Here is a 23124-nt window from a genome sequence, read left to right on the forward strand (position 1 = left end):
AGAATGAACATGTATGAAATGAAGTTAACAGATGGAACTGATTAATGCATAAAACTCTGCAGAGAATATAGCACTATTTTTAGGGGCGGCTAGGTGGTGTAGTGGAGAGAGCACCAGCCCTGGAGTCAGGAGTACCTAAGTTCAAATGCAGCCTCAGACACTTAATAATTACCTAGCTGTGTGGCCTTGGGCAAGCCACTTAATCCTATTTGCCTTGCAAAAACCTAAAAAAAAAAAAAAAAAAGCTTGGCCTTGATCTGTTGGACTGATAATAGAGAACTAGTAAAGATCTGGGCCATGGGACTGACAGAATGAAGGTTGATCTTGGAGACCAGAAGAATTAGATTAAGTTCTGTCTTTGATACATATTAGCTATGTGATCATGCACAAGTCTCTAAATTTCTCAATGCCCAACATAAAAATGCTACTATTTGAAAAACAGTAATACTATCACAGAACTATCATGTATATTAACAAATTATCAAGTATGTTAATTTTTTTTATTCTTTATTTCTATATAGGCAGTGTGGTATAGTAGAAAGAGCTCAGGAAAAATAAGTATTCAGGCCCTGCCTCTGACACACTATAGAATAGCACCATGGTTTTTAAGGAAAAAAAAATATTATAGCTGGACTCAAGAAAATTTAGATTCAAATCATGCCTCTGATTACTTACTAGTTTCATCACCACAGTCAAGTTAATATCCTTGTCAGTAAAAAGAGAATAATACTTGCAGTACCTACCTCATTAGGTTGTTGTGAAGCTCAAATGAAAACATCTAAAAGAGCTATCTTAACTGTCCACTATTATTACTATCATTATTATCAATGTGACTCTGGGCACAAAAGATTCCTAGGTTCCATTGTGACATGGAGATGAAGCTGAATTCTTGAACGGAATAGGACAGGAACATATACCCTGGAAGGTCCTCCAATGCTAGAAAAGCTAGTCTATGTCTACTTTTCAAGGACCAATCTAATTAAAGTCAGAGAGGCAAAATCTTACCCATGATAACCCATGAAATCAAAGCAATGTATATAAAATAGTCAACTCACAATCTTATGGGGCATCCTTCCACTTCAACAGTAGGAACAACAATGTTATTAAGGAATGTATTAGGAATAACTGATCCAACTTAGCTGATATAAACCTAAAAGTAGGAGCCTTATCAAGTAATAAAAACATGCATAATCCTGGAGAAATTGAATTGTGTTAATTTAACCAAGAATTAATTATATAAAAAATAAAATCATAATCTGATCACAAAGGATAAAATAATTTTGATAAAATAAAATTCTGTATAAAAGAAATCAATGCAGGGACAGCTAGGTGGAGCAGTGGCTAAAGCACCGGCCCTGGAGTCAGGAGTACCTGGGGGTTCAAATCCAGTCTCAGACACTTAATAATTACCTAGCTGTGTGGCCTTGGGCAAGCCACTTAACCCCATTTGCCTTGCAAAAACCAAAAAAAAAAAAAAAAAAATCAATGCAGAGAGAAAAGAAAATGGTAGGATTAGGATATCTGACCAAAAAAACCTTGCTATAAGCAAAACCAGAAGACAAAAAAAGTTACAGTTAAATTGAAATTATTGAATAAAAGGAATGGTGACTGTATCCAAAGGTAACAAAATAGATTAATTTGTAGAGAACTTGATCATCTTTCTATCATGGCAGTAATGATAAGCTTTTGTCTAAAACAACAACACCTCAGAAAGATTATTAAAATTAAGCAAAGGATGAGAGAAAACATATTTTACAAAAAATTAATAAGACCTTCAAATTAAAAAAAAATTCTCAATGACTTCTATTCAAAGAAATGTATCAGAGAATACTGGTAAAATAAAAATAAAATAAACTGAAAATACAGTTCAAGAGTAAGAAATACAAAAGTCTCATATCCATGTGCATCACATACTTTTCTTCAGGAAGAGACAAAAGGGGCAACTAGGTGGCACAATGGATAGAGCACCAGCCCTGAAGTCAGGAGGACCTGAGTTCAAATCCAGGCTCAGAAACTTAACCTAGCTGGATGACCTTGGGCAAGTCACTTAACCCCTTGCCAAAAAAAAAAGAGAGACAAGAGCTTGCTGGACATGAAGAGCACTGAACATCACTAAAAAATGAAATTAATATTTTTAAACAAATAGGAAAGAATGAGTTGATAATATGAGAGTCATTTCTGACAACAAAGACCAAAACTATGACCTAATAAAAAGGGGGGGGGGGGGGGGTCAGAAGATACGACATGCAATAGAGACAATAACATCAATAGTGTCTTGAAAACCCAGAAGAGGAAAAAGAATAACCTGGAGAAAAGGGTGGTCAATAGTGATATATATAGAGGATAAGTCAAGAAGGCAACTGAGAAAAGAACATAAGATTTGGCACTAGTATCTCTGGAATGAGCAGTTGCAGTTTCAGTTTCACGATGAGGTTGGAAGGCAGACAGCAAAGGGCTAAGGCAAGTATATTAGTCTTTAAGGGAAAAGGGAGGGGGAAAGGGAAGACTTAGTGAATGTCGGCAGGTTTTCTAGGAATTTAATTTAAAAAAAAGGAAAAAGGATAATAACTCGAAGTGATGAAAGGGTCTTTTAGGGTTAGGGAACACTTGGCCATCTTTAAAGATGTTAAATCACTTTGTGAGAAAAGTATTAAGGTAATAAAATTATTATTATTATTTCCATTTTACACATGAGGAAAATGATTTTCAGAAAGGCTAGGTAATTTGATTTGTTCATAGGTATCCTGCAGGTAAGTAGCATAGCCAAGAAATGAATTTAGGTTTTCTTATTTTAATTACTGTTTCTTATTTTTAAGGGGGAAAACATTTATTTCATTTTTAAGACATTATTTAATATATAATATGATTGTAAATTTATAACTTATCTCAGATTACTTGCTATCCTAGGATGGGCAGAGGGAAGTACAGGAGGAAGGAAACATTATAAAAATGAATGTTGAAAATTATCTTTACAAGTAATTGGAAAAATAAATAATTTTTAAAAACACCAAAAAAACATTATTTGCCTGTTTTTTTCTACCATATCATGCTGACTCTCCAGGACCAGGTAGGATTAATCTGGGAAAAATTTGTGGAAGATGATGGGGTGGCTACGAGAAGAATGCAGAAAATAAGCACTGTCTCTGAAGTAAAAGGAAGAATGGGGAGCATCTGTTAAGGGTTGTTTTTTTTTTGCAAGGCAATGGGGTTAAGTGACTTGCCCAAGGCCACAAATCTAGGTAATTATTAAGTGTCTGAGGCCAGATTTGAACTCAGGTACTCCTGATTCCAGGGCTGGTGCCCTATCCACTGCGCCACCCAGCTGCCCCTTGGGAGCACTGTTTATCTGGAGTCTAGATGAAAATGTGAAGTGTTTAGTAACTCTGTAAGGGTGGAGAAAAAGGGTACTGTCACAGAGTCAACAGTCTATATTGGTTTCTATCAGTGATCAGGAGCTGCTACAGATTCTTTTTTTTTGGGGGGGGGGGGGTAGGAAGGCAATGAGGTTAAGTAGCTTGCCCAAGGTCACACAGCTAGGTAATTAAATGTATGAGGTCAAATTTGAACTCAGATCCTCCTGACTCCAGGGCTGGTGCTCTATCCACTGTGTCACCTAGCTACTCCTACTATTACAGATTCTTGAAAAATTGCAGGAAGAAAAGTAATTAGGAACTATTGTATTCATCCAGGTACAGAGAAACTAAGATTGAGACATTTATATTAAATTAGGCACAAGATGGGTAGTATAACAGAAATATAGAGGGTGAAGGCAATTCAATGAGAGAAAACTGTGCTCTTTCTTTTCCCAGCAAGACAGAGCCTCTTCTTCCTGTCCCAGTCACAATCATACATGGCATTGTAAAAGTATTCAGAGGACTTTACACATACTGTCTCATTTGACCCTTACCACTACCTGATGAAGTAGGTTCTCAAAATCCTTATCCTCTTTTTACAAAGGAGTAAACTGCAGTTTATAAAGGTTCAGTGCCTTACCCAGGCTCACACAGCTCTCCCAAATTGTTGGAGTTCTGAGCACAAGTTCACAGGAACATAGATGGAAACATTCTTTGGAACTCATCAGATCCCATCTTCACTTAAGAAGCAGAGAAAACTGAAGCCCAGGAAAGTAAAGACTTAACCATTAATAAGCATTATTAGGATTTGAACCCAGGTGGTCAGATTCCAGATCCAGAGCTCTGCCCTGCGTGAACTTAATCATCCCGACTCCTGCATAATACTATCCTTCAAAAGCTTTATTTTTATAAGTCTTAAGTTTTGTTGGGGGTGAAGGAGGAAGGAGGAGGGAGAGGTGGGGTAGTTGGTAGGGAAATCCTTTTATAAGCTCTTTGAAGGTCTCTTTACTCGATGTTCAATACTAACTTTCTCTGGCTTCTAGTAGTGTCAGAAACACAAACGGTGACTCACTGGGACGTTGAATAAATCATACATATTTGTTTTGCCCCCAACAATGCTAATCACAGATTATTTACTTTTTTTTTCAATTTATTTACTAATATGTGTTCCACTAAAATTCTGCTGCCGTGACTTCTTATGGCATGGAGGTGAATGTCAATGGAGTCATAGGTTCAGTATAGCAGCCAAAGGCTCCTAAATAAACCAAAGCAAGTTGTTGAGATGGTGTGCATTTAGCACCTAAATTAAAATCAGAAGTGCTTGATCCCCATAAGGCTACCTACCAAACTCTAAGGGAGTAAATGTTGGGGGGAAAGAGAGTGATGAAAACTCAAAAGGAATTATAGCTAAGGGAAGACTTGTAGATTGTTGATTGTTTGATGACCAAAATAAATACTGGCAAAAATGTTTTATAAACCTTTTCTACCTAAGAGAGCATATGACTATACATTGTGCCTAACTGGAAGCATGCATACACACACACATACAAGCACACATACAGACATGTATGCACACATTCACATGTACTTTATGGGGTTTTTATTGTTATTTTTAAATCTTGATGAAGAACCTTTCAAAAATGTAGAACAACTCAGTAAAAAAGCACCCTAACCCAGAGTTGGAATCATGGCTTTGTCATTTTGAGCCTCTATGACCTTAGCAGCTTCAAACCTCTTTCTGTCCCAGTTTACTCATTCCTAATATGGACAGATAATATCAGTATTATTGTACCTAGCAAAGAGTGTTAAACTTAAAATTAAAAAGACCTGAACTCCTATCCCAGTCATGTGACCACATGCATACTATTAAACTCTCAGAGACTCAGGTGATCAGACTTGCTTAATTTTCCCAACTTCTCTTAATCCCAGTGCCTTCCTTCTGTTGTTTCCTAATTATCCTGCATATTATTTCCTTTGCATATATCTATTAGTATGTTGTCTCCCATTAGTCTATAACCTCCTAAGGGTAGGACATTTGCCTCTTTTTGTATGGCCAGCACCTAGCATTCTGATTGTCACATAGAAGGCCACTGACTAATGTTAACTTATTGACAGCATCAACATCCGGGTATGGACAAATAACAGATCCCTTATAGGATTCCTTAAATCAGAGTTGTGAGGCTCATAAATCTAATGGACATAAATCATTAAATCACATCATAAACCTTAGCCATATCACAGAATCAAACTATAAGTGGCAGCTATCATTTTTCTTTTTTTGAAAACAATTACAAAACACTTCTCACACAAATAAAATCAGATTTAAGTAACTGGGCAAATATCAACTGCTCATAGATAGGCCAAGGTAATATAATAAAAATGACAATTCTACCAAAATTAAATTACTTGTTTGGTGCTCTACCAATCAAAATTCCAATAAATTACTTTAATGAGTTAGAAAAAATTGTGAGTGAATTCATATGTTGGTAGAGCTGTGAATGCATCCATTAAGTGGCTTGCCCAAGGCCACACAGCTAGGTAATTATTAAGTGTCTGAGGCCGGAATCGAACTCAGGTACTCCTGAATCCAAGGCCAGTGTTCTATCCACTGTGTCACCTAGCCTCCCCAGCTATCATTTTTCTTAATAAGATTAGTCAGTGGGCACAGTAGGTACCTTCCCTGAGTAGAAAATAGCTCCAACTTGGTTAAGATCTGCCAGATCGCAATATTGGGCCAGGGAGATACAGACCCAGAACTAACTGGAAATTAACCTCATTTTAAAGAATGAGTGGATCAAACAAAAAATTATAGAAAAAATTAATTATTTCATCCTAGATAATGAGAATAATGAAACAAAATACCAAAGCCTATGGGACAGACTCAAGGCGGCTATCAGGGGATATATTATGTGTTTAAATGCTTACAAGAATAAATTAGAGAAAGAGGAAATCAATGAACCAAATATGCAACTAATAAAATTAGAGAAAGAACAAATTAAAAACCTCTAATTAAATACCAAATTAGAAATTCTAAAAATTAAAGGAGAAATTAATAAAATCAAAAGCAAGAAATCCATTGAACTAATAACAAAACCAAGAATTGGTTTTATGAAAAAAACAATAATATTGATAAACCACTGGTCAATTTGATTAAAAAAATAAGAAAACAAAATTGTTATTATCATAAATGAAAAAAGTGAACTCAGCACCAATGAGGAGGAAATTAAAATAATAATTCAGGAATTATTTTGCCCAACTCTATGCCAATAAATTTGATAATCTAAGTGAAATGGATGAATATTTACTAAAATATAAGTTGCCCAGGTTAAATGAAGAGATTAAATACCTAAATAACCCTATCTCAGAAAAAGAAATTCAACAAGCCCTTATTGAACTCCCTTAAGAAAAAAACTCCAGAATACCATAGGTAAGAACTGTGGAGTTTGAACAAAGACCAAGGACTATTAACTTTCATTTAGGAAAAAAACTGATATCTTATTGTCTGATCTTGTTATCTCTTATACTTTATGTTTCTTCCTTAAGGATATGATTTCACTCTCATCACATTCAATTTGGATCAGTGTATACCATGGAAACAATGTAGAGACTGGCAGACTGCTATCTGTAGGGGGGATGAAGGGAGGGAAGTAAGATCAGGAGAAAAATTGTAAAACTCAAAATAAATAAAAACTTTAAGAAAAAAAAGAAAGAAAAAATCTCCAGGGCCAGACAGATTCATAAGTGAATTCTATCAAACATTTAAGGAACAATTATAAACTCTTTGGAAAAATAAGTGAAGACGGAACTCTGCCTGTCTCTTTCTATGACACCAATATGGTGCTGATACCTAAACCAGGAAGAGTTAAAACGGAGAAAGAAAATTATAGACCTATCTCTCTGATGAATATAGATGCAAAAATATAAATACAAAAAATCTTAGCAAAATGACTACAAGTTATCATTAGGATAATACATTATGACCAAGTAGGAATGCAGGGTTGGTTCAATATTAGGAAAACCAACAATACAATTAATTATATCAATAAAAAAACCCATCAGAAATCATATGATTATATCAATAGATGCTGAAAAAGCTTTTGACAAAATACAGCACCCATTCCTACTGAAAACACTAGATAGCATAGGAATAAATGGATTCTTAGAATATAATAAGCAGCATCTATCTGAAACCATCAACAAGCATTATATGCAATGGGATAGGCTAGAGGCATTCCCAATAAGATCAGGAATGAAACAAGGATGCCCATTATCACCACTGCTATTCAGTATTATATTAGAAATATTAGCTTCAGCAATAAGAGAAGAAAAAGAAATCAAAGGAATTAGAATCGGGAAGGAAGAGACAAAACTCTCACTCTTTGCAGATGACATGATGATTATACCTAGAGAATCCCAAAAAATTATCTAAAAAAACTACTAGAAATAATTTGCAACTTTAGCAAGGTCACAGGATATAAAATAAAGCCTCCTAAATCCTCAACACTTCTATATATGACTAGCAAGATACAGCAGCAGAAAGAGCTAGAAAGAGAAATCCCATTCAAAGTAACTTGAGACAATATAAAAAAATACCTGGGAATCTACCTGTCAAGACAGACTCAGAAACTTTTTGAAAACAATTACAAAACACTTCTCACACAAATAAAATCAGATTTAAGTAACTGGGCAAATATCAACTGCTCATAGATAGGCCAAGGTAATATAATAAAAATGGCAATTCTACCAAAATTAAATTACTTGTTTGGTGCTCTACCAATCAAAATTCCAATAAATTACTTTAATGAGTTAGAAAAAATTGTGAGTGAATTCATATGAGAAATAAAAAAGTTGAGAATCTCTAGGAATTAAATGAAAAAAGTGCAAAAGAAGGTGGCTTAGCCCTACCACATATAAAATTACATTATAAAGCATCAGTGATTAAAACTTTCTCGTACTGGCTAAGAGAGTGGTGGATCAGTGAAATAGATTAGGTGCGATAGCAGGAATTGATTATAATAATCTGCTGTTTCATAAACCCAAAGAGTACAGCTATTGGGATAAAAATCCTCTCTTCAATAAAAACTGTTGAGAAAACTATAAGTCAGTATGGCAGAAACTTGGATTAGCCCAACACACCTCACACCCTATACCAAGATAAGATCAAAGTAGATACAGGATTTAGACATAAAAAAAATATAAGCAAGCTAGAAGATCAAGGAATGGTTGTCAGATCTATGGAAAGGAAAGTAGTTTACAACCAAGGAAGAACATCATTAAATAACTAGACAATTTTGATTACAAAACCACTGTAACCAAGATCAAAAGAAATGTAGTAAACTAGAAAATCATCTTTACACCTAATGTTTCTGTCAAAGGACTCATTTCTAAAATATACAGAGAACTGAGTCAAATTTTTAAAAAGATAAGCCATTCCCCAAATGACAAATGGTCAAAGGATATGCAAAGGCAATTTAGAGATGAGGAAATCAAAGCAATCCATAGTCATATGAAATATTGCTCTAAATCACCAATTAGAGAAATGCAAACTAAAGCATCTCTGAGGTACCACCCTCACACCTCTCAGACTGGCCAGTATGACCAGAAAGGACAATGATCAATGTTGGAAGGGATGTGGAAAACCTGGGACACTCATACATTGTTGGTAGAGCTGTGAATGCATCCAGCCTTTCTGGAGAGCAATTTGGAATTAATACCCAAAGTGCAACAAAAATGAGCATACCCTTTGATCCAGCAATACCACCACTGAGTCTATACCCTGAAGAGAGATGATGAAAAAGGGTAAAAGTATCACCTGTACAATAATATTCACAGCGGGGGCGGCTAGGTGGCATAGTGGATAAAGCACCGGCCTTGGACTCAGGAGTACCTGGGTTCAAATCCGGTCTCAGACACTTAATAATTATCTAGCTGTGTGGCCTTGGGCAAGCCACTTAACCCCATTTGCCTTGCAAAAACTTATTTTAAAAAATATTCACAGCAGTCCTGTTTGTGGTGGCAAAGAATTAGAAATTAAGTGATTGGGGAATGGCTTAGCAAACTAAGGTATATGTATGTCATGAAATACTACTGTTCTATTAGAAACCAGGAGGGATGGGAATTCAGGGAAAACCTGGAGGAATTTGCATGAACTGATGCTGAGTGAGATGAGCAGAACCAGAAAAACACTGTACACCCTAACAGCAATATGGGAGCAATGATCAACCTTGATGGACTTGCTCATTCCATCAGTGCAACAATCAGGAACAATTTGAGGCTGTGTGCAATGGAGAATACCATCTGTATCCAGAGAAAGAACTGTGGAGCTTGAACAAAGACCAAGGACTATTACCTTTAATTTAGGGGGGAAAAAAAAACCTGGTATCTTATTGTCTGATCTTTCTATCTCTTATACTTTATGTTTCTTTCTTAAGGATATGATTTCTCTCTCATCACATTCAACTAAGATCAATGCATACCATGGAAACAATGTAAAGACTAACAGACTGCCTTTGGGGGGGGGGGGGCAAGATTAGAGGAAAAATTGTAAAATTCAAAATAAATAAAATCTCTTTTAAAAAAAAAAGACCTGCCAGATCTTAAACTCCACTGTTAGAAACTTAGAAAATCTGGGATGACTTCCACAACATGATGAGGTGTTGGAGCAGGTCTAATAAGTCAAACAAAACCTACAAATATTCCATGTAAACTCATAAAATTTTATATTTATGTAGAAATAAAGTTTTTATAAAACATAATTGAAGTTTTAAATGTCCAAAGTTTTAACAACTGCTTTCATTCCTATTCTATCTCCCTCTACCCCTACTTAAAAAAAAAGATAAGCCATATCTATTTATTAAAGAAGAGTAGTTAGTTTTAGCTAGGTGGCAGTAAAGTAGTAAAATAGGGAAGAATACTATTCTTTCTCAAATCACAGTTTCAATTTCTTGGTCAAGCAGTGGATGAGTAGGAGAAAGGTAAAGCTAACTTACTTCAGTGAACACTTCAACATAAGTTTCACCTCAGAAACTAGTTTCTGTCTTTATACTATAACTCTTAAGAAATCTTTTAATGATCATGACTTCAATAAAGTTCAACTCCCCCAAGGCTTAAATATTACATAGAAGCAATAATATGCAGGCATAACATTGCTATTTCTGGGGCTAGTTCTGAACCTAGTTCTGCTGAACTTTCTGTGAGACTAAATACACATAGGGATGAATCACACCAAACAAAAAGAATAAAAAAGGATAATTCTAAAAGAATTTGCACCTAAAAATTTTGACTATCCAATTTCCTGTGCACTATTTGGAGGTGAATGAAGCATTAACCATTTTCTATTCATTTTGAAAAAAACAAACACTGACTTGAAAGTACTCTATCAAAAACAGAAACTTTCTCCCCTAGAAGGTTAAAACCCCAAGCACAATCAAAAGGGTTCAGAAGATTGACACAAGCATTCCAAAATATATTAAGTAGGTGATATATTTTGCTGAAAGATTGATATGAACATTCCTTAAATACACTAGAGGAATGGTTAGAAAAATATCTATTAAAACAATTTCCTTATATCCCATAACCTTGGAAATCAGTGGTTCTAAAGCCTATCATCCATTTTTTAAATGCCTCTGTAATTCATGTACAGTAAGCACCTACTACGTTAAAGAAATAGGAGAGGCCCAAGGAGAAAAATTTATAGAATGATATAAAACACAAATAGCTATAATAGATGTTAGTAAATGATTAAGTAAACAAGAGCAATCAGAGATTTTCATAAGAGATTCATAAAACAGCTAGATGACTCAGTGATTAGAGCAGGAAGTTCCTATCCAGACTCAGGCAGTAGCTGTGTGACCTTGGGAAAGTCACTTAACCTCTGTTCACTGTAATCCTCTAGAGAAGGAAATGTCAAACCACGCTAATATTTTTGCTAAGAAATCCCAATGAACAGGTTCATAGGATCATGAAGATTTGGAAACAACTGAACAACAACATGAGATTCAAGGAGAGTGAGTGAGAGACTTCTGTTAGGTAGGAAAGTGAAAGCTGGAAAGTTGGGGAAGCCATCTGAAAGTAAATCACAGTAAATTAGAAGTTTAAAAGAGGAAGACTGTACAAGCCAACATTACTGACATGAAAAGAGGGTGTATAAAATATGGAGAGAGAAAAATACATACATACATACATATATATATACACATACATATATAGGTATATATAAAACTTATCATGAATGTGTCAAAGATAAAAATACAGGTCGAATTCCTCTATTTCTTGATAGTCTTTCAAATAATCAATAATAGAAAATATTTTAGTTAGAAGAGAGCATCTAGTCCAATTTCTTCATTTTCTAGTTAATCAGATAAAGATAAGTAACTTGCTAGTGACAATCAAGATTATCTTATGTTTACAATGTGCTTTCCTCAAAACAACCCTATAAAAAGAAGGTAGTATAATACAGGCATTCTTACCCTTGTTTTATGGCTTGAAATGAAAAAATATTCTATATCACTACTGATTAGAGAAATGCAAAGTAAAAAACTCCTGAAGTACCACCTCACACCTACAGATTGGTTAATATGACAGAAAAGAAAAATGATCAGTCTTGGAGGGGATATGGAGGAAATGGGACACTAATGCATTACTGGAGGAGTTATGAACTGATCCAACCATTCTGGAGAGCAATTTGGAACTATGCCCAAAGGACTATAAAACTGTGCATTCCCTTTGATCCAGTAATACCACTGCTAGGTCTGTATCCAAAAGAGATCCTAAAAAAGGGAAAAAGACCAATGGGTAGAAAAATATTTATTGTAACTCCTGTGGCAGTAAAAAATTGGAAATTGATGGGATGCCCAGGAATTGGGTGGGGAAGGACTGAACAAGTTGTGGTATATGAATGTATTGAAATACTATTGTGTTATAAGAAATGATAAGTAGGAAGAATTCAGAAAAACCTGAAAAGACTGAGTGAAGGGAGCAGAACCAGTGAACACTACCCACAGTTAAAGCAACATTGTATGATGATCAATTATGACAGATCTAGCTCTTCTCAGCAAAAACAGTGATCAAAAACTATTCCAAAAGATTGTGATGGAAAATGCCATCTACATAGAACTATGGAGTTTGAATGCAAATCAAAGCATATTATTTTAACTTTTTTGTTTTTGGTTTTTTTCTAATATGGAAATGTTTAACATGATTATGTATGTATGACCTATTTCAGAATTCTTGCTGTCTTGGGGAGGGGGAAGGGAAAAGAGAAAGTAAACAATTTGAAATTAAAAATTTTACAAAAAATTAATGCTGAAATCTATCTTTAAATCTAATTGGAAAAAAGTAAAATACTATTAAGATTTTTTTAAAAAAGATGAAGTGATCTGTCCACTGTCACAAAGATAGTGTCATTCAAAATCTCCTGGGATTCAGTCCAGTATACTGCATTATAATATAATAACTCACATTATTATGTAACTATTACATATATATAATTATATATGTATGTGTGTGTGTGTGTGTGTGTGTGTGTGTGTGTGTGTGTGTGTGTACACCGTGATGCTTGTCTTTTTCTTTTAAATATAGACCACACATCTATTCTGATATCTTCAACAGTTAACTTCTCTCTCAAACTACCTTGCAGTTGACTAATTTGGGTTTATTTTTACTTATTCTCTTTATATTTATTTTCTTTTCTTCCCCCTCCATTTAAAAGTAAACTCTAACTTGTTATGAAAAATGCCATTTACACGCAAAGAAAAGCAGTTTGAATGCAAAGTAAAGTATATATTCACTTTTTTAAAACTTTTTAAGTTTTTTCTTTCTTACCCATGTTTTTTCCCCTCCCCTTAACCCTAATTCCTCTTTCACAACAGAACTAAAAAGGAAATATGCTAAACACAAACTGTACTTGTACAACTTTTAGCAAATTATTCACAGCCATGTGGAGGGGGGAGGGAAGGGATGATAGTAGAAAAATGTGGAAGTATAAATTTGAAATGGATGAGTGTTGAAAACTACCTTTGCAAGTAATTGGAAAAATAAAATTAAAAAAAAAGAAATTCCTACTCTTTGTAAGGACTGCTTCATTCATTGTATTTTTATCCTCTCTGCATTGCACATTCAAAAGGAATTTAATAAATGCTTGCAGATTGATTTAAGAGATCAGATAAACAAAAAAGGGGATTAGATATAATTCAGTGGTCTTCTGATTTAAGCTGCTCATGTATTATCATCAAAACAAATATGGCTTTGGAATCAGGAGACCAAAGTACATATACCAGCTTTAGGACTTACTCTCTTTATTTACTTATAATCCATTTCTTTACCTAATTTAAAAAAAAACAAGAGAGTTGGACTAGATGATTTCTCAAGTGTCTATTAAATATAAAATAATATGACCATAAATACCTGAGGGTTTTTTTTTTAATGTTTACTGGGAAGAAAAAATAAAATGCCTTTATTTCCTTACCACCCAGTCTTTCCTTACCACCACTCACCTTGGCAATCTGGCTTTCGTCCCCACAACCCAATTCATTGATAATTTTAAAGAAATGGTGTGAAGAAACTGAAATCCAATGATCTTTTCAGATCACATTCCTACACTACAACATTTGATAACTTTGAACATGTGTTCCTTTTGGATACTCTTTCCTTCCCTTGGCATCTAAGACAGCCCATTCTCTTTTTTCCTTAGTGATTGTCTCAGGTCAGCAGATAGCAATACTTCCTTCTCTACAAGCAAGTTAGTGGAGGAGGGACAGCATCTAATACTGTCAAGAGTGATGAAGGAGATGGTATCGTAGAAAAGCCAGGTTCCAATTACAGCTAGGAAGTGAGAAAAGCTGGTGATAATAGAGGCAGACACTCCAGGACAGAAATTCTATACTAGAATTAAGCATAAGATGACAGATGAGTAAATTAATTTTATTCTCTAGTCCATATTAACATTGAAAGTCAAATTAATGATCATGCATTATTTCTTTTGATCAAACAGATATTAACCCAAAAAGAGCACTCTAATACTCCAATGTGAGGTTATGACACTGAAGTATCAATAACAACTGCAAGCACTATTTTGAAACAACAGAAAGGAGAAAATGTGTCCTACCTCCATTCAGAAACTTGAGCCTTGGCAAAAGTTACTTATACCTTTTTATTCACTGCCAAACAACAAGTACTCTAGCCTACAGTTTAAAATACAATTCTACAGAGCCAAAATTCTATCCTTTCAAATTTACCCTTTAGGATACTATTAGAAAACACAAAACATTGGTAACATGTAGCAGTACATGTGTGTCTTTATATTATTTGTTTGTATATAGATGTGTTACAGACACACAGGGAAGTAAGGGGTTCCAAACATCTTAGTACAGTTTTAAGCAATTAAAGTTTATTAAGCTTTTTAAATTTTTGAAACTTAAAACATTACTAAGACTTTGGAGTCCCTGTATATTTGAAAAGGAATGAGAATAAGAAAGTCATGATATAAAAAGGACATTCACACTCATTTAAATGAAATCTTTTCTCTGTCCAAGTCTGAAAGGAGGTTTTTATTGTTCTATCATTTAATCATGTCTGCCTTTTGTGACCCCATGGTCTAGAGCTTTTCAAGCCCTCCATCCTCCACTTTTCTTGAAGTCTATCTGAGGGGTTCATCTTCTAATGTCACCTCTTTTATCACTATAGTACTGACCATAGAGTTTTCCTGGCAAAGACACTAACTAGATACTCCACAAGTCCCTCTGCCATAAGGCAGTGATCCAGGAGGGGTTATGAAAATACCAAAATAATTTCTTTGAGGGTTGTTTGTTGGAGGTTGGGAGAAGGGGGATCCCAGATACCAGTCATCATCAAGCATTAAGACTTTTTCAATGACCTATTAACACCAAACTAGTAACCAGCCAACCAGCCACAATGAGAATTAAGACAAGGGAATTTTGAATTCTAATCCCAGCACAATCATAATTTATAGGTACACTATCAGGTTCTTGTGCCTCATTTTCCTATCACTATCAACTTCAAACATAACTACTAATAACAAAACTTTTATGGTTTGTATAGCACTTTCAATTTCAGCTCACTGCATATTGTTGTGCTAATAAATTCAAAAGAATTCATTTTATTTAAGTGGTTTATGGGAAGAAATCACTATGGTAATAAATTCCTTGTCCACAGAAACAGAAGACATAGGAATGATGACATCTTCATCGGTATAGTCAACTTAGCTCAGTTCAAACACAATGAACAATATCAGTACCAAATAATTAGATTTACATTTTCTTCATTTCTATCATATGATAAGCTCCAAAAGAAGAAAGCCAAATGGAGAGTATTATCAGTCCAAGATCATTCTATTCAAGTATTTTGAAAGTTGAGGGGGAAGGAAGACAGTTGTATAGGTATTCAATGGGAAGTGAATGATGTAAGAAAAAAGTATCAACAAAAAATAAATTATATGAATGGTTAGGATACTAACTGTAATTCTCTGTGAAGACTTAAAAACATTTTTAGATAGCTAGTCTTAAAGACTATATTTTGCAGTATTTTTACAACACCTCTATCTTCTGAGTGTAATTTTGTACTTCTATGATAAAAAAATCTAAGAGAAATTTCTAAAACCACAAGACATTCAAACTCCAATCTGCTTCTATAAATAACATTTTTCAGCAAATTCGTTTTTGCATTTTTAGATCATTCAATCCATCTACTTAATCATAAGTCTCAAGGTCATAGGTACTTTACATATACAAATAATCTTTAATTTTCGTCCAGGTAGCATCTGTCAACCTCCTAACTACATTTAGTAACCACCCACCACAAACTGTGAAAAGCAGACTCTCTACTGATGTTTCACCGTGATGACAGTTCAGTGTCATTACCCCTTCCTGCTGACTAATTCACCACACATGGCTGCAGAACACACAGGTACCACACAATGCATTAAAAAAAAATTCATCTTAACTGAATTAACTAACATTCAAGAATCCAACAACATATGGCAAACTGTATTGGAGAAATCACAATCACTGGGTTCTGTTTTGTATCTAATCTTAACTAGGACTTCACTATCATAGGCAAACTCTTCTCTAACTGGCACTCTTTCTAATTCCCCACAATTACTTATACCAAATATTTCTTGGTTCAGACACCACTCCTATCCATTCAGCAATTCTTCACAAAAAGTAGGTCTTTCACAATGAATTTCCCTTCACTGGCCCATACTCCACAACTCAAAAACTCCTCCTATTCTCTCCTCCTTTACTCTGTTAAAGAGGTGATCCTTCTCAGAGTTCAGTTTCTATACAAGTAGATTCCATCGCCAGCATTCTGTCTACCTCATCACCTTTCTAATCTTTAAACCTTTTGTGATGTCTCTTTTCCTGTAACCTACAAACATACCTAGATCTCCCAATCCTTAAAAATCTTCATCTGATTTTATCATTTCCCCTCCTCCCAAGTTATCATCCTTTATCTTTCCTTCCTTTCACTTCTAAAGGCTTTGACTCCTCTCACTCATCTCTCAAGTCTTTGCAATCTGGCTTCTGACTTCATTCAGAGGAAATTGCTCTTTCCAAAATTGCCATTGCTATCTTAGTTGCAAATTCCAATTGCTAATGTTTTTCTCTGTACATATCCTATTTTCAACTTTGCAGAATTTGGTATGCATGACCATCCTCTCTGCTTTGGATTTTCATGATACTGCTCTCTCCTGGTTCTCCAGTCTTGCCTCTCCTCCATTTCCTTTGCTGGATCACCCTATTTCACACCTACTAATTCTGGGTAATGACACCCAAGACTATGTCATGGACGCTATTATCTCTCTACACTCTCTCAATTCTTAATCTTATCTGCTATAATGCATTTAAATCATCTCTTCACAGATGACTATAAAATCTATATCCAGACCTAGTCCTGAATACTAAGAACTTTTAGTTAAAAGGGAATGAATCTATGTTCAGGCAGAGATTTAAAGGTACAAGATAGGAAGATAAAAATTACTGATGGAGCTAGAAACTAGGGGGTCCATTAAGGGTCCAAATAGAGGAAGTATAGTCTTGGAAAGGAAGAAAATGAGTAATGACAAAAACTGTAATGTGGACCACAATGGTATATTATTAATGTGCAGGAAGAAATAACTCATGATGAATTCAGATAAATGTGGGAAAATGTGTATGAACTGAAGCAAAGTGAAAAAAAAACAGAACCAGAAGAAATGTATAAAATGATAAAAATGCAAAATAAAAAATCACTTAAAGAAAACAACTAATTTAAGTCACCAATGATTCTACTGGAAAAAAAATCATGAACAATGACTTTTAAGAAACGGGGGGGGGGGGGGGGGGGGGGGGGGAGGTGGCAGCTAGGTGGTGCAGTGGATAGAGCACTGGCCTTGGAGTCAGGAGTACCTGGCCTCAGACACTTAATAATTACCTAGCCATGTGGCCTTGGGGGAAGCCACTTAACCCCATTGCCTTGCAAAAACTTAAAAGAAAAAGAAAAAGAAAAGAAAAAAACCACACACACACACAAAGAGGGGTCAATGATTATATATTAGCAAACAATCACCAGATCATTTGTTTTCCTTTAAAGTTTTTTTTATTGCCATAAGATAGAGGATACGATTCCAAGAAAATAGTAGTATATTCAGAAATCACTGTATTATAGGAACAAAAATTAGACTTGCAAAAAAAAAAACCTAGGGAAGAAAACCCGATTTTCATTCCAATGCAGAAGACAAAGATATTTGAACTAAAGGAAGGAAGTGAGGAAGCCAATGAAAGATTAATGTGGTCTTCAGTAAAGGAAAAAAAGCATTCTTAGGTTGTACTTTGGAACTAATGAAAAATAACAATTTGGAACAGTAGTTGTGAGAAGTTCTACAAATAATCTATAAAATTAATACAAAGCAACACAAGTAGGCAAAGCTAGCTAGAATAAAATTGTAGTGAATTCAATTAAGAGTTGCATGACTCTCCAACAGCAGTGAATATTCTAAAAATCTTTTAAGTTACTAACAAAGTATCATTTATTCATGTAATCAGATTGCCCAATTCTACAGCTCTTTTATTTATTTTGCTGGCACACATGTGCTGGCATTTGAGATAATTACATATGATGGTGAAGAATAAGTAAAACACTTTTTATGTAAACCATCAAAATTCTCAAGTTCCAAGCTATCACTAGTACTAGCAAAGCTAGTCACTTCACACAACTTTATCCCCTACAGAAACTGGTACAGATAATTATCAAAAATTTAAGTAACAACAGTTCAATAAAATTTAAAATTAGTGACAAAGAAGTAGATTCAGTTTTTCATTCAATTTATCAAATTTGAAATGTTTTCAAAGATTTATTTTAGCAATCTCCACAAGCAAATAATGACCAATGTTTAATTAATTTAGCTAACCTGTAGTTTCACTGCTGCTTTGCATTTTAAATTAATGACTTTCAATTAAAGCTGTCAATCTAGCTCCCAGCTTCCAAAATAACAGCTTATTAATGATGTGATCTTAGGCAAATCAAATTAAGCTCATCTACAAAAATAAGAGATTAATTAGATCAGGGTTCTGAACCTGGGATCTGCCAATAGATTTGAGGGGGTCCATGAACTTGGATGGAAGGAAAAAAAATTATATCATTATTTTTACTAATCTTTTTTTACTAATCTCTTCAAATTATGTACTTTTTTATATTTAATTTTTAAAAATTCTTTTGAAAAAGAGTTCATAAGCTTTACTGTTCTGCTTAAAGTTTCTATGACACAATAAGAAATACTGAACTTCTAGCTCTCTGAGGTCCTACCCTCTAAATGGTCCTATGATAAAGTCCTGAGATTTGGGGAAGTTTTTAAACTGTGGAACAACAATTATAATTAACATAGCTCAACCTAAAGATAATATTATTTTCTGAATTCAAGGTATTTTTAAATTTACAATACCGGGCTTATATTTTAAATAGTAAAACTACAGGATAAGAAATAAATGAAAGTTAAGAAACAGATTAGCAAATAGATTGTGGATAAAACTTCTCCTTTGATGAAGTGTCATCATCCCCAAAACACACACACACACACACACACACACACACACACACACACCCCGCTCCCTACCTCAAGGCTCTCTCCTGTCCTGAATGCCCTTCACACCTCTATACGCTTTCATTTGATGACATCATAAACTCTCAGAGTATTAAATGATCCTTTCTATGACACTTACTGCAATGCAATACTGGACAAGTCATTTAACCCATTTGTCTCAGTTTCTTCAACTATAAAATGGGGTGATAACTGCACCCTTCACCTCTCAGTGCTGTGAGGATCACATGAGAGCATTTTAAACAATTCTTTGCACAGCACCTAGCACACAACAGGCACTCTATGTCAGCAACTCTCCACATCTAAGCCCTCCCTAGGGTCTCTCTCAAGCTTTGCCCCACATTACTAATTGACTGTCTAGTCAACATTTCCAACTGAATATGACCACCTCAAGCATGTTCAAAATTGGATTGCAGCTTTCGCCAAAAACACAGTCCTCTTCAGACCTTACCTATTTCTGTCAGAGGTGCCTCCATTCTACCACAATCTCAGGTCTGTAACCTTAGTATTTTCTCCACTCCTCTCTCCCTCTTATGCACATAGTCAGTAACTTGTCAAATCTTGTCATTTGCATTTCTACAACATCCCCTGATCACAATGATAACTTCCAGAATACTACAAGTCTTCTTAACTGACTTCCGTGTCTCCCATATCCTTCCAGACAGGTGTCAAGGAGGTTTTCCTCAAGCAAAGATCTGACCAGAGCACTTCCATACACCAAGCTCTGGTGGCTTCCTTTGGCTTCTAGCGTATGCTAGAAACTCTGGTTTGGCATTTAAAGCCCTTTACACCTGGCTCCAACCTCCCTTACTGACCACTTACTCCCCCCCCCTCACACTCTCTATGGTCCATCTGAGCCAGCCTTCTTACTATTCCTCATTCATGGCACTAAATTTCTCATCTCTGTTACCCAGGTCTAGAATGTACCCTCTTCCTCACCTTTATCTCTTAAAATTCCTACTTTAAATGTTACTTCTTTCATAAGGCCTTTCATGATCCCCTTGACCAATAACCTTGCTTATATTTTATCCATATCAATGTGTGTGTGTGTGTGTATGAAAATTTTGCTCCCCTTGACAGAGTAGACACTCTGTATTCCCAAAACCTAGCAAAGTACATGACACACAACTATGGTGGATCTTTTTCACTGGTTCATCATCTTCTACCTTTTTTCTCCATCTCAAAAATGTCAGCATTCCTCAAGCCTTCTTAAGCTGATCTTATTTAAACTCTCTATCTAGAAGAATTCATTTATTTTCATGACTTACAGCATATCACCTCTATGCAGAAAACTCTCAAAGTTTTATCTCTCGCCCCAGCATCATATCTCAAGCTCTTGTATTTCTCTTCCTGGGTGTCCTACTTACATCTCAAACTCAACATGTCTAAAACTAAATTTATCCTCTTTATTCCTACGGTAATTTATAGATGAGAAACACCAAGCACCTCAGATATACTTGAGTCACATAAATTAAAAGGGTCTCTGCATTATATTCAAGTTGTTTGATTGTCATTCTATTCATTGAGATCATAAGATCAAGGATTTGGAAGTGGAAGGTTAAATTCAACCAGAGCAGTTGAATTCAACTCAATTTTGTTTATAGCTGAAGAAACTGAGGCCCAGATAGAGTAAGTGATTTACCCAGGGTCACACAGCAATCAAGAATGGCAGATGTCTAATTAATTTAGCTAACCTAAGGTGTGAGGGAGAATTTGAATCCAGGTTCCCTGATTCTATGTGCAGGAATCTGATCCACTTTTCCAGAGTGCTATACCAAAAGCATATCATACTCACATACACACTAAAAACCATGCTTTGGAAGTGCTACAATCAACTATGCACTCAAGCAAAGAAGTAGCCCCTCCTTTGTTTTTCTTCTCACCTGTCAGCCCAAAGCTTACAGACTTTAATAAGGGCAAAACAATAATGAAAAGAAAAATTGTATTAATAACACAACCATCTGCAAGGAGTGTTACATAGAGCAATTTCACAATCATCAGAACATGGCCTAGCTTTGCAGAAGCTCCAATCTAATACTTAGCAATCCATCCTTCTAGTTCCTCTCCTTTACAGATGAGAATGAAACTTCGTGGCAGAGTAGATGGACCAGCAGTCAAGAAGCCTGAGTTCAAAACCAATCTCAAACATTTAATAACAAATTACAATCACTGTATCCCTTAGTTTCTTCATTTGTAACATGGGGAAGTTTTGAGGCTAAAATGAAATAATATTTATAAAGTACTCTGCACATTGTAAGAGCTATATAAATGCTAGCTATTGTTATTGTTGCTGTTATCCTAATCCCACTAACACCAAGTAAAGTAAAAACAGTACCATAGGGCAATCCTTAACTGTGAAACAGGCAAAATTTTTTCAACTCTTTCCCCATCATGTTAGGGGTTTCTATTATCTTGGAATTATCTTCAAATACTGTCCAAATATTCCCCTCCCTGAAATTTACATGTCTAAATAACATTTCCCCAAAACACCAAGCAACTAATCACTCAAATTAATCCATAACAGGCAGAGCTATTACTGTTAACACATACATTTTAACTGTCAAACTTTAGGGTCAATGATCATATAACTCCTAAGAAGTGACTCTAATGATAGAAATTTCAGGACTATGAGGGAAAGAATTTGATCATCAGTAGGTACCTTTCAAAATAACATATTTGTGGAGCTTTATAACTTTCAAAAGCACTTTACCCATACATAATCTTATTTATCCTTGTCATAGCAAAGTGTGGGTAATGAAGTAGATGGAGCACCAAACTTGGTGAAGAAGGTCCTAGGTTTGATTCTTCATGTTTTGTGTTCTAGTTTCTTCCCCCTTCACTTTGCATCTGCTCATAGCATTTTGCCATCTATTTTTCAGAGCAATTGTTTCTTAAGGTGCTGTGATAGTTCATTACAATTCATGTATCACAATTTGTTTAGCCATACCCCAATCAATGGGATAAAGTAGATGCATTATTTCTAGCTCTTTGCTACTACTGAAAAACCTACTAAAAATCAGCTTTATGAAAGTTTCTATTTAAATAAAAGCAGAAATGAGTGCCAGGATTAATGCTCTTTTTGACATTATTAGAGAAAAAAAAACAAATACTACAGAGCCTTAGATATCCAGGACTTTTTTTTATAATCAATTTTTTTTCATTCAAATCTTTCTTAAAATGATATATGCCTTTCTGTCCTCTTAAAACAGATGGTGTTTAATATAATTAAACCTGTTCTTCATAATTCAGGGTCATCATAATGAACATGAAATATCACCATGTGCTGTAGATATAATAATAGAGGGATATGTACAAGTTGTAGGTCAAAATGGGTACTTCATTCCAGTTACCCTGAAATTTTGTTTCTTGGGGAAAAGTCTAATATCTACTTTCTTCATGTCATTCCCCTTACTTCATCAAGAATGAATGAAACAAGAGGTGGCTAGGTGGTGCAGTGGATAGAGCACCAGCCCTGGAGTCAGGAGTACCTGGGTTCAAATCCAACCTCAAGATACTAATTACTCAGCTGTGTGGCTTTGGGCAAGCCATTTAACCCCATTGCCTTGCCAAAAAAAAAAAAAAGAATGAATTAAACATACACAGCTTCATGATTCCCTGGGTAATTCACTTTGCTACAAAGCTAATCAGTGAATTAGCAGCTGAGACTGCCAATCTTCAAAC

General features: G+C 35.0%; 1 protein-coding gene across 3 annotated transcripts in view; it reads right to left on the reverse strand.

Moving 5' to 3' along the window:
• PPP2R5E (protein phosphatase 2 regulatory subunit B'epsilon) overlaps window positions 1-23124 on the reverse strand; it is a 173509-nt gene that overhangs the window by 131137 nt on the left and 19248 nt on the right. Inside the window, exon 1 of one of the 3 annotated variants that reach the window (XM_074235964.1) lies at window positions 744-6364. The exons of the other annotated variants lie outside the window; for them this stretch is intronic. The gene's annotated coding sequence lies outside the window, so the exon portion shown is untranslated. Of the gene's footprint in view, window positions 1-743; window positions 6365-23124 lie in introns of those variants that run through there. 3 annotated transcript variants of the gene reach the window in all.

The sequence above is a fragment of the Macrotis lagotis genome, chromosome 4, assembly GCF_037893015.1.
Source record: "Macrotis lagotis isolate mMagLag1 chromosome 4, bilby.v1.9.chrom.fasta, whole genome shotgun sequence".
In the NCBI taxonomy this organism is placed as follows: Eukaryota; Metazoa; Chordata; class Mammalia; order Peramelemorphia; family Peramelidae; genus Macrotis; species Macrotis lagotis.